Source organism: Octodon degus, unplaced genomic scaffold, assembly GCF_000260255.1.
Source record: "Octodon degus isolate 3935 unplaced genomic scaffold, OctDeg1.0 scaffold00287, whole genome shotgun sequence".
NCBI classification, from domain to species: domain Eukaryota; kingdom Metazoa; phylum Chordata; class Mammalia; order Rodentia; family Octodontidae; genus Octodon; species Octodon degus.
The window spans coordinates 2,040,021-2,054,034 of NW_004524863.1; the positions used below are offsets into that span (position 1 = coordinate 2,040,021).

General features: G+C 36.9%; 1 pseudogene; it reads right to left on the reverse strand.

The window, feature by feature from the left end:
* Positions 1 to 10,460: 10,460 nt before the first annotated feature.
* On the reverse strand, positions 10,461 to 12,967 carry LOC101574908 (annotated as a pseudogene).
* Positions 12,968 to 14,014: the final 1,047 nt, after the last annotated feature.

Sequence of the window (14,014 nt, forward strand, 5' to 3'; positions counted from 1 at the left end):
ATCCAGCCTCTCTTTCATCCCCATGTAACTTCCTTGAACTCAACTGAAGAATCAAACCTACAAGCAATGAAAGCACAATGGAAAAAAACTACAATTGCGCATTGTTTTCTGAAATATTACTTACCCCATGACCTATTTCTATTGTTACATCACCCCTTCTCCAAGGACACCATCTCAGTTGATCAGGATTTAAATTTTTTCCTCACAAAGTTCATTACATAATGTTAATTAGTGATTTTTGAAGCTAGGATTCAAAAGGTCTTTTGTTTAATTTACCCTCAAACATCTATTGAGGATAAGACAGATATAATTTATACCATAAGAAATCAAGATACTGAAATGACCAAAAGCAAAGTGAATTTCTCACCACCAGAATAGTCCTCAATTATTATAATTCTACAAAATATATGATATATTTGTTTGGTATAGGGTCTTGCTATGCAGCTTGGACACATAGTGATCCTCCTGTCTCGGCCACTCCCTACTTTTAAATACATGCATCACCACAACCAGTTTCAGTGGCCAGCACAGTGCACCAGGGTTCTGGGGTTTATGTGGCGTGCAGTACTTGCAATGAAATTCAATTCCTTACACTTGCCAGGCAGGTGCTTAGGCTGTAGAGCTATCTCCCCAGCTCCAAGCCCTGTTATTTTAAGCTACCTCATCAGTGCTTTATTATTCAGTAGTAAGTGATTGCAAAGGCTGCCTGGACTTTGCCAGATTCCAGTCAGGAGGTTCTCATTCACAGCTTATGGCCTTCTTCTTTGGACCACTAATGATACCAACTATCACAAAACTAAGTTCTCTGAAAACATGTGCAAAGATGGATTCAACTTTAGGATTTTTATTAGTGGGCAATACCTAGAAGTAAGGGAGGTGAATCAAAATTCAACAGAGAAAAATGTCATCTTGTGAAGCAATTTCAATTAATCTTTACTCATTCCATAGAGAGCTCTGGAACATACTAGATTCACCAAATAGCCCATGCTGTATATTCCCACTTCAATAATTCATTAAAGGTAACCACATGAAGAAAGTTATGCTCTTCAGCAAGAAGACTCTACAGTTAAAGCAAACTCTGGTAGAACTGACCTCTGCAGTGTTTTAACCGTCATTTGGCAGCTTTTAGAAAAAGTATTTCCTTGGGAAGAACCCAGATGACATATTTCCACATCCAGCAAGATTGTGAATCTAATGAAACTTTCACTTAAAAATATTTTGATAAAGGTGCGAGCACAAGAGCTAATAAAGCCAGTATCTCTCCCCAAAGATTTTTTTTTTCTGAGTAGCTGGGTTTTTATTTTTTTCCCCAAAGAATTTTAATTTTATGTTGATACACAATTGGAGTTGGGGCTGAATCATATTTACAGAGTCCTGGATAAAATGGTCTATGAGATCAAAGTACTGATACATATATAATTATATATATTTCCATTTCACAGAAATAGAAAAATCTAGCATTTATATGGAAAACCAAAAGACTCCAAACAACCAAAGAAATTTTGAGCAAAAAGAACACATCTTAAGGTATTATAATATCTGACCTCAAAATATACTACACATGTATTGTAACCAAAACAGAAGGGCTCGATATACAGCTATCAGTTGCCACCATAATGTTATATAAGGTAGAGTTAAAGAAAATATATACCTGAAGTCCCTGAGCAATTTATGGTCATGATGCCAGATCCAAACTCTAGAAAGAATGAGAAAAAGATGTTAAAGCCTATATAGTGACAGGGCCTCTGAGAAGCACTAATGGGAATGCTTGTTATATTGCAATATAGACAAATTCTCTAATCTTTTATGATTGGATGGCTAATTCTTTTTTTTTTGGAGGGGGAGTGCAGGATCTTACTATGCAGCTTGGAAAACTCCCGTTTTCTGCCTCCCCAGGGCTAGGATTACAGGTGTGCACCACCATTCCCGGACTCCATCACCAGCTCAGTGAGCCTGGGGACAGGGCCAGCATGGCATACGGTCGAGCCCTGGCCCCTGTACTTACCTAAGCAAGCACATAGCCCACTGAGCTGTCTTGTAGGCTATTGGTTGTCTCATTCTGAATAACATAATTAGTCAGTAATGGCATGGGGATTTAAATTAGGAATACATTGCTTGTGAAAAACAAAGAAAAGCATTAAGTGTTGGTCCCACTTTAAAGTAGTGGGTGGCTGATAAAAATGAGAAGTGGATGCTGTGCTGCATCAGGTAATGATCATTCTTGGCTGCTGGGTAATGTCCAGAAATTATTCTGAAATGGAAGGTCCTTGAATTCTGTGGGAAGCAATGGCCAAATCCCAGTAGGTACCTTATATAACAAGTATTTGTATGTCCCCTGTAGATGTATCTTTTGAATTTCCTCAGATACAGGTGTTGTTAATATACTATCATATATCTGTTTCTACAAAAGTTTGGATGTGGTTAAGATTTTACCTATGTGCACTGACAGAGCAGTTGAGATAACTCATGGAGAAGTTAGTGAAAGTACATTATTCCTTCAAAAATAAAGGCAAATTTCTTTTGAGAGGCTTTTAGAACTATTCATTGACTACCACATATTAACCAAACTTATGACTGCAAAGTAATTTCCAGTTGTACTATTTTAAGGACTTGAATCTTAATGGGTGCTACCACCCATTCACTGTAAACTATCATTCATTTGTATCAGGTTTGAGCAGTGGACAACTGGTTATTTAAGGGAGACACAATAAAAAAGAATGGCAAGGTCAGGCATGCCCATCCCCAAGGTTATCACTCTATTGCTCTCAACTTCTCCAAAAACGTCATGGATGAAGCAGATTCTCCCATGAAAACCTTGCATCATGGTCTCTCTGGAGCTTCTCTTCTAGCCATATGTTTACACTTGTTCTCAAAGGTTTCAGCAGTTAAGGTTCATTACCTACTAGTGTGGGTCCTCTGGGCATCTTTAGCTTGTTCATGAAACTGATCCCTATGAGAAGGAGCAGTTTTAAAAAGCAGACAAAATGTGTATCACTCTAGGTGATGCAAAAACTACAAAGAAGCACACTGCCTACCTTCTGAGCACTTACACATAATTTCTCCTACAACAGAAATATTTAAAAAGTTTTAGTTTCAAAATCTTCTAATTCTATAACGGAGAGGGTGCTGCTTGTTTTTCTTTTTTATGATAGGACTGTTTTGGTCTGAAACTGTGATCTGATTCTGACTTGTATTCTTGAAATGGAAAGTAAAAAATATGCTTCTTCCTAGTTAAACACTTAACTTATATAATTCTATTGAAAGAAAGGTAAAATGCGAGTGGAAAGCTAAGGGAACACAGAAATAGAAGTTTTTTTTTTTTTTTTTTTTTTTTTTTTGCTCCAAATGCCTTCAGGGCAGGTTTGGCTGGCTTGAGTTGTGGGGATTGAACCACAGCAACCTGAGCCTGACTGCTTTGAAGAAGCAGCCACTGAAAGAACTGAGCTAAGGGGCAGGCCCCCAGAAATAGAAAATAGGACAAATTTTACCATACTCCAAGATACACATGGCACTTCTTTATTTTTTTTAAATTTTTTTTAATTTTTTTGTGGTACCAGGGATTGAACTCAGGCCCTTGTGCTTGCCAGGGAAGCACTTATTCCACTGAGCCATTTCCCCAGGCCCCTCAACACATCTTTAATTTAAGGAAAACAGAAGATATTCTGAAGATATTTAGATTATCAACAATGAGAGCATAATATAAGTTTATTTCACTGATACAAAAATTTTCTAGGTGGAGATGATGAAATCAATCATGTGAAAATCTGGAAGAAAATACAATACTTGTCAAAAACCACAGATTATTACAAATAGGGAAGGAAGGACTATAGGGGATCCAGGTCACTGTTTAATCACACCCATTTACCTCTGAAAGATTTAAGGAAAATAGAGAGATTGACAAGAATAATTATGTTACAGGTTTTCTATAGTTATGCTTGTAATTGAAGGGACATTTTTATCACTTTTGGAAATTTATTTATTTGTTTGATAGAGGCTCAATTTTTAGTGAGCCTGCTGTCTCAGCTCCCCCAGTACTGGGATTTCAGGTATGTGTCACCACACCTAGTTTCAGTGGCTGGCATGTGATACTGCAGATCCTTGTGCTGCCAGGCAGGTACCTAGACCACAGAGTTATAGTCCCAACCCAAAGTATTACATTTTAAATGTCTTTATTATCTAAAGAGAATACAAAATAGTAAAAATAAAAAATAAGAAGTGACACGTAACTTAACCAAACAAAAAATAAAAACCTGACAGTGGTTGCTGTATTGCATGATGTCTTCAAACTAATTGTTCAGATTACTGGATATATTCATGTAAAATTGGTATAAAAAGTTATAAGAAATTAAAAGAAAAACAAGAAAAAACAACTGTTCCCCTTTGTAGACTGAGAAATCAGCAGTACAATTATCCAAATTATCCTGCATACATAGATAAATATATCTCTTCTCATACCATCCTTTTCCTGATCCTAGTTTTTCTTTCCCTTTAAACAGATTCTTTCCCTTTCACAATATCTATTATACCATTCATATTGTATTTACTTTTTCAGGTCCTTACACTGGCAAGACAATAGTACAATTACAAAGGCAGGTCTGACTTATTTCATTTATAAATACGGTCTTGAGTTGCATCCATTTACCTATAAAAGCTTTGAAATTATATTTTCTTATAGAACTGAGTAATACTGCATTGTGTAAAAACACCATCTTCTTTTTCATCTCCTCAGATATGAGCATTTGGATTGCTATCAAAATTTAGCTATGACAAGTTGTGTTACTATAAGCATGGGTGCACATATATTGCTGTAGTGTGATGTTTTCAAGTCTTCTGGGTGTTGGGTATATTGTCCCAGAAATGAGGGAAAATAACAAAGACAAAATTTGATACCAGGAGAGGGGTCATTGCTGTGACTATATACCTGACCTTATGAAATAAAAGCCTTTAGGAATGGCTTATGCAGAGAGATAGGAAGGGTTCAGAGAAGCACTGTAACACTTTTGACTGTTCTGTATGGGGGATTCTCATCAGAGCTCAGAAGACCAAAATGCTGATGGAAATCCTGTCTGTGAAGACCAAGCTGGGGAGGTGTCTGCTGGGAAGAACATTTTGGTTCTTGGACTCCAGACAATGTGTGTTATGGCTTGGCAGAAAGTGTGCCTGCATTTTGCTCATGTCCAAAGACTGCCTGAGAATGAGTTTAAGCATGGTAATTGATTAATCTGGCAAAAGAAATTTCATATCAGTCAAATGTTGAAGCATTAGAATGGCCATTGCTGTGGGATTTTAGTCAGATTTATGTTGAGAATAAAGAGCGAAGAACATAACAGGATCGTTTTAAATTTGAGTTTGTCCAGAAAGGAAGGTCCAGAAAAGCTGTAGACTGAAAAGACAGAGATGAGAGAATGTCCATTGCCCAGAGGAACAAGAGAATGGAAATGATGGCCTGAGGGACACAGTGCTGTGTTCCAGAATGAAAGCAGCTACCACACCAGGTTCAAGAATGGCAGCATCATAGAGAATTGGTTTCTCCAAATCACAGTCAGAGCACTCAATGATACAGGCATTTGACCCCTATAGCCAAGAGAAAAGAAAACCTGGCCATGCAGACCTTGGCATCATCCACATGGCATTGGTGTTAGGCACATGCACAACACATGACTTCTGAGGTTAAAAGGCTTCAACCTAGATTTCAGAAGTCCTGGGAGGCTAGGCAGTGTGACCCTGGGAGATCAGTATGTGACTCAGAGAGTGAGAAGCTTAACATGAAGTGGTAACTCCAGAAGTTTGGGAAATTCAGGAATGTGAATCCTCTAAGAAAAACTGCTAAAAGGGAGCACAGCAGGCCTGAGAGAGAAGCCATAGGAGCTAGAATCAAAAGTGCCATAGAGGTGGAACCACTTGTGAAACACTTTCCATACAAACTCCAAATTTATAATTTGTATTGGAAAGGAAGAGGTTAAATTACCATTATTTGTAGATCACATGATACTCTACATAGAAGACCAAAAAAAAAAAAAAACCCAAAACAAACAAACAAAAAACTCCATCAGGAGACTCCTAGCATTAATCAACAAACTTAGAAACTTGGTAGCATAGCGGAATATAAAGTCAGCACTGAAAAATCAATAGCATTCCTTGGCAAAAGCAACAAACTCCCTGAAGAGAAATTAGGGAAACAACACCCTTCACAACAGCTTCCAAACAAATGAAATACTACTTTTGGCCACGTTCTCTGTAGAACCATAACATGCTGAGCTGTAAAAGGCTCAAGTCAACAGCTTCTGACATTGCCAGTTCTACCATAACCCACTACTATTATGAACTATTGGACTATATTGGATTAATTAGCTAAATTCATGCACCTACAATATTTAAATGGTAATGGAATACCCATCTCTGACAAAACTAAGCAAAAAAGGGGGATAAAAATGGAGGACAATTGTGTATCTGTATATACATAATAGGATATATATATACAGCTATTTTCTCTTAATTCAATGAGAAGAAAGATTTGTATTAATAGTATTTGGACAGGATATCATGTTTACAGTTTGGACTATGAATAACCACTACAAAGACAACAATATGCAATGTATTAGTTATTGAAACTGGCCTACTAATTGGTTTCGAAACTGTCTCATTGTTATTTGTTTCTCAATAAAATAAAAAAAGAATATACTCATTATTGGAATCAAACAGACTTTCACAGTTAAGAATTGTATTGTCTCTCTAGTGTTAGAAACTGAAAGAGTATATGAGATTAAAAAGGCAGAATAGATATTATTAAAGAGAAAGTATTCAAAAGGAATATATACTATTTTATATTTTTATACTACATAACAAAAAGCTGAACATTCATTAAATACTTATTAAATTGTTAAAAATTTTTTGAAGACTAGAGACTTTCTAGATACCTCTTATCAGGAGAAATGATTACTAAATCAACAAATGCATTACCATTTTGGAGATTTTGTAATATCCATAATGGTACACTTTTTCTTCCTTCAGAGCAGGCACTCAGGGATCAGTTGTAGTAATAAACAATATATTCCTTTGGGTCTTGATCCTAAGGGCTCATAAAAATCCTTTGTTGCCATTTTCAAGAACAAAAATTCATAAATATTTTAGAAACTTCATCCCAGAAGGATTGGTGAGGAAGCTGAAGTGGGATCTTGAAGCATAGGTCACCAGCAGGCTATAGGGAAGAGCAGCAAAGATGGAATAATGGCATTGAATACCATCTGGGTAGCTAATTGCCTGCAAATGAGATCTTTGTCTTCATAGTCATCATTTAGTTTGCCACAGTTGTTTTTTATCAAGGAGAAAGTAATTGTAATTTGACTTGTAGATTATATTTATTTTTAGTAGACTTTTTCTTAAAACACAAAGAACATTTTATATTACAGGACAGCTGAGAAGATAATACAAAGCATACACATCATCCTATGTTCAACTTTTCTTATTATTAATATCTTACAGAAGGGCTGGCCAGATTAAAGTGCCTGCCTAGGCAGATGCAGGACTGGGGATTTGAGGCCCTGCAATCCATGCCTACCCTGTCTCTGGGGTATGTTGAGACAGTGATTGAGACTGGGTGTGTTGGCACATGCTTGTAATCCCAGAACTTGGGAGGCTGAAAACAGGAGGATCACTGTGAGTCTGATCTGTGCAGTGAGACCCTGTAGATCCTATACTAAATACATTAAAAATCTTACAGTACTTTGATGTATTAGTGTACCAATATTGGTGCATTATTATTAAATAAAACTCATAGTTTGTTTAAACTTTTAAAGCTTTTACCTAAAACATTTTTCTCTTCCAGAATCCCATGTAGGATATCAAATTACAGTGAGTTATTCTGTAGCTTTAGGCTCCTATTGGTTGAGAGGTTCTCAGATGTTTAAAAAATCTTTTGTGTTAGTATATACTTGTTAGTACATACTGAGTACATTCATTGTGGGTAGTTGGCACACATACATGACACATCTTAATTCTTTTTACATTCTCTTCCCCTCCTCTTTTTCTCTCTCCCAAATCTATCATCTACTTACCATCTATAAATGATAGATAATGAATAGTAGTGAGATAAATCTTTTTTAAAAGGGAAAGGGACCAAGAGATGGAAGGAAGGGGGAAGAGTAGGAAGGAAGAGATGAAACTATAATACAGTTGTGTTATGTACCTGTACAACTCCATGTGAGGAATATGTAACCCTCATATATAGCAAACATATATTAATAAACATTTTAAAAAGTATATCTTTAATGTGTCTGCTGTGGGCTGAACCTAGGGCCTTACCTTCACTAAGCAAGCAGTCTACTACTGAGCTACCTTCCCAGATTTTTGTTTGTTATTTTGAGTTTAAGTTTGACTAAGTTTTCAGGGTGGGTTCAAATTTGCAATCTTCCTTCCTCATCTCTTGAGTAGCTGACATTGGAGTTGTGTGCCACTGCATCTAGCAGATATATCTTCATTCACTCAGTTGTGAACATAATTCTAGTTGAGAGATTAAAATTTTAAGATTCTGAAATCAATAACGGAGGCACAAGGGTTGGCCAGATAGCTCAGTGAACTAAAGAACCTGTTTAGGCAGAGTGCAGCAGCCCGGGTTCGATCCCCAGAGTAATGTGCCAGCCCCACCTCCAGGGAGCATTGAGCCAGTCATTGAGACTGGGCATGGTACTGTGTGCCTGTAATCCCAGAGGAAATAGGAAAATACGAGTCTATGTAGTGAGACCCTGTAGACCCTATACTAAATACAGAAAAAAAAGGGTCACAAGCACAAACTTTTATTTATTTATTTATTAATTTTTGTATTTTAGGGAAGGGTCTACAGGATGTTCAGTGTCTCACTACTAGATCGGTCTCATAGTGATCCACCTGTTTACAGCCTCCCAAGAGCTGGGATTGCAGGCACGTGCCACCACGTCCAGTCTCAATTGCCATCTCAGGGTGCCCTGAGGGCAGGGCCAGCATGGTAGGCACATGGATCCAACTCCTGGCCCATGGGCCTGCTTGCAGGTGCTTTAATCTTCTGAGCTATTTGGCCAACCACAAGCACAAACTTTTGTTATCAGAAACTGGTAATGGTTAGGGACTGAAATAAGGGATCTATTAGGCAAAACTCAGAGCACAGTGTCTTAGATATACACTTTTTATCCACATGTGGTAAAAGTTTATCACTTCCACATCAAATTCTTGAAATGTACATATAAAATCAAAGTTCACAAAGTTCTGAATATTTTCAAAGATTGAACTTTTCAAAGTTAAGGCCATGATCAATTTTAATGGTATTTGGATTATTTTTTGAAGCCAAATTTGGTTCATCAGTGATTTTTTATTTTTTGTTCATTTTAATGTGATAAAAAGATACAATAGCAATGAAACAGTTTCAAAACAGGTTAGTAAGACACAATAATTAATTCGTGGCATATTGTTGTCTTTGTATTAGTTGCCAGGGGACAAGATGTAGACATGACCATCAGTGATTTTGTTTATTTGATGCGCTGATTTCTGCTCCACTCCGAGGCTCTAATGACAGTACTGCCATTTGGATTTCTTCTTAGTTCGTAGGTGAAGATGAGGAGAATGTCCCATTGCCCAGAACAGAGCAGATGATTCCCCTTTTTGAACATACTTCATTTCAAATATTGTCCCACTCAGATGCACTTGATTCTTGAATAGCAAGTTGGGTAGTATTAAAAAAATCTGTAGAGTGTTCTTAACTTTCACCATCATGATTGTTTTAATTATTTTGTCTCCTTGCTGGGACAAAGTACCTGACATGCAGAATTAAGGAAGGAAACATTTAACTCACAGTTTGTGTATGTTTCTGTCCACAATCAACTGGCAGAATGGCACATGGGAGAAGAGTGAATGGCACATGGGAAGAAGAAGTTTAAGATTAGTGGAAATATTTTTGTGGATATTATTTTGAAGAGAAGAATAATTATTTTCACTAATTTTGATGTTTCCTCATTAGCATTTTTTACATGTTCCTGAGATGGACATGGAAAAATAATAAAGAGCTCTGGAGTATATTATTTTGTTTTACAACACTTTTAAGTTTCACTAATGAACTTTTAATTACTCTTGAACAATTGGGACTAGATACTAAAGAGCTTAAAAGAAGTGAGAAGTGGTCTATGGGCTTGTAGCTTGTAGACTCCACATCATGAGAAGGTCATATGGCTGGAGATATGACTTTGCTTCATTCACATTTCCTTTTTATGATATTGGGTGTTGTGGGGATCTAATTTCTGGGGCGTACTATAATTGAAGATACAATTCTGAATAAAATTAAACTTTAAATAGAAACATGTTTCTGGGAGAAGATAATTTTGATGAATCTGCAAAATATGAAGAAATCATATATATATATGTGCCAAATTCATGATTATTCTCATGATTATTCAGATTTAAATTTATTTTGTTAGCCTAAAAACATCAATAGGCTCTTACTTCCTTGTGAGAAATACAATCTGTTTTACTGTGTCTTTGAAAGCTTCTTTCACTTGTTTGTTTCGAAGTGTGTAAATGAATGGATTAAGCAAAGGAGCAACTGATGTAGTGAGTACTGACACCACTTTATTAATGGCCACCCCTTCCTTCGCTGAAGGTTTGATGTAGATGAAGATGCAGCTCCCGTAGGTGATGGAAACCACAACCATGTGGGACGAGCAGGTGGAAAAGGCCTTTTTCCTTTGTTGGGCAGAAGGGAATTTTAGAATGGTCTTGATGATATATGTGTAGGAGAGAACAACACACACTAGAGTAATAATAAGTGTTAGGATGGCAAAAGTCAAGACAATTTTCTCTATGAATGCTGTGTCTGAGCAGGTTATCTGAAGAATGGGAGAGGCATCACAGCCAAAATGATCAATCACATTCGAGTCACAGAATTCCCACTGAAGGCCTATGCCAAGAGGTGGGAGGATAATCAACAGGCCAGCAACCCAACAGCAGAGAACAAGTGTAATGCAGACTTTGCTGCTCATGATGGTTGTTTAGTGCAGGGGCTTACAGATGGCCACATAGCGGTCATAGGACATGGCAGCAAGGAGAAAAAATTCTGTTGCTCCAAAGAAGACAACAAAAAATAATTGGGTGGCACAAGCATTATAACTAACAGTATTATCTCCATTTGCCATAGTGTATAGGAACCTGGGAATACAGACAGTGGTAAATGAGACTTCCAAGAAGGAGAAATTTCAGAGGAAAAAAATACATTGGAGTTTTAAGATGGGAATCCAAAAGTGTGAGTGTAATAATGATGAGATTCCCAGACACACTCAACAGATAGGTGAGAAACAACAATACAAAAATTAGAATTTGTAGTTTTGGATCATCTGTCAGTCCCAGCAGGATGAATGTCGTTACTGCTGTGTGATTTCTCATCACTACCTTGTGTCAAGTCACAAGGGATTGGACCTGGATAGAAGAAAGTCATGAGAAGCTGGCACTGGAACCTGAACAGGAGATGTCTAGCCATGCAGCTCATGTGTATGTCATCTTATTTTATTTGACAATTAATTTGTTAACATTCTGCTTAGGCAGACTCAGGGGGTGCGAGTTCGATCCCCTGACCTGCCCTGCAGGCCCCACCCCCGGGGTGTGCTGAGCTGGTGATTGAGACTGGGTGTGGAGGCACGTGTCTGTAATGCCAAAACATGGGAGGTTGTAAACAGGAGGATCACTACAAGTCCAATCTATACAGTGAGACCCTGTATACCATGTACACCCTGTCCTAAAAAAGAAAAAAAAGGTAACATTGATGCTATTGACATCTTATTAGGAGGCAACTGTAGTAAATATCTAATATAGATCTGATGTTTGTAGTTTTCATATTGGAAGGTTTTTTTTTTTAAATCTATTATTTATTTGGTATAGGGTCTTGCCACACAGCTCAGGGTCATAGTGCTTCTCTTGTCTCAGCCTCCCCAGTTCTGGGATTGCAGGTGTGCACCATCATACCTGATTTTGGGGCTGGCATGGATACATGGGGCCCTAGGCCCCATGTGTTGTTGGGGATTGAACTTGGGTCCTTGAACTTGCTAAATAGGCTCTTAGGCTGCCAAGCTATCTCCCCAGCACCTCAGATTAAAAGTTATAATTATGCAACAAAACAAATAATACATAAATAATATGTCAAATTTGCATTTTTCTAAAAAATATTGTCTTGATGTACAAATTTTAATTGTCTATATTCCACAACAAATTATGACTTTTTGAAATTCTTTTCTTGTCATCATTTTTTGGCTCATTTGCTGTACTAAATATTCCATTTTAAAAATCAAGAAATATCTGTTAATGAGGATTTTATGTTGTTATAGTGAATTTAAACAGTAGCATATTCTTCTTAAAGTGTTAATCTTACTCTTTGAACTACAAATTGTCTCTAACTAAGGAGGTGAAAAGTTTAAAATATAAAAGTGTATTGTTATTTTGTTATTCCTGCATTTGCTGAATGGAAACAATTTTGTTTTGCTTTTTTTGAGAAAAGGTTTTACTAAGTAGTTCAGGCTGGCCTTAAACCCCTTTTTTAGCCCAGGGGGCCCTTGAACTCACTTTATAGTCTAGGCTGGCCTTGAACTCACAGCAATGCATGCTGAAATTACAGGTCTGCACCACCATGATCCACTATTGAAAAGGATTTCTAAGACAGTTTTAGAAATGCTGAGGTGTGGGGTTTCCTGAACCTTATGAAGTTGGGTAAAGAAACTTTTCATTGAAAGCTGAGCATAAGCTACTTTAGTCCTGTTGTGAGGCTTTGGGTCAAGGACTGGACTCAGAAGGAATAAGGTGTGGAACTCTCTTCCCCAGTCTGATCAGCAGTGCTCTGTCTTCAAAGCCTATCTCTAACTTCTTTGAATGATTTCTGCTGCTTCTCTCCTCAAGTCATTCTCCCCCCTGATTTACTAACAATCTCCCTTGTCCTGCTGCTGAGTTCTGTAGGTTTTTCAAGCATGTAACTTGTTCAAGTAACATCTAAGATTAAAAACAACTCAATACAAAATAGATTTTGAAGTTAAAAAAGCACCTTACCTGTCCCTTTGACTTTTATTACTGTTCATTGTAGCACCTCTCAGCCTGTTTCAAGCCTCTTTGTATTCAAATTTGTATTTTTTTTTCAGGACTCAGAGAGAGGCTTAAAGAATTTTACTTTTCTTTGTATTAAAACAGAACCCTTATTGGATTCCTATTTCTAGAAACTGTTCTCAGACCTCTACCTTGAAAAAGAAAATATAATTAATTCTCACAAGAATGGCAGCAGGTAGTGATAGTATTTTTCTTTATGTCTTTGTGTTATTAGGGGAAATTTTTTTTTGTATTTAAAAGAACAATTTTAGGTATAACCCAAAGTCTTATAGAAAAACCCTGCAAATTTCTGTGTGAGTGAAAAACTAGTTTCTTATGCGTTTAGTTAAGCACTTTCATTGTATCCAATATGTGTGTACACCACTGAGAATAAAAGACACTTTAGGTGTCTCTTCCTTCTTACTGGTAAACTAAAGAATCAATGTTCATTCATCCAAATAAATATTTAATGGGCATTTATTATTTACAGAACATAATATCAGAGAAGAAATCCAGATATGAACAAGTCACATACTAAATGCACTTTCAGATCATCATTAGCAGATAATATTTCACTTAATGGATTTTGGGTGACATAGTAATACAAGACAACAGTGAAAATTTAACTTTGGATTTGAGGCAATAACTATTCCATGCTTGTTCTTAAACAAGTGTTCTTAGGAATACTAGCAACTTTTCATTAAAATGCCCTAAGTGCTTCTCTTTGTACTATAGTTGTGAATTTAAACTGCTACTAAAAGCTGAGTTAGTGAGGCATACTGCCCAGGTTGTGTAGGTATGCTTTTTGGAATAAAATATGTCCCTGTGTGGCTCATGTGAGAAAAATTTATTTTAGAGATGGCATCTTGCTGTATATTTGTCAAGGAAAGACTGACAGACCAAACACAATGATAGATCAGATGCATTTCTGCAG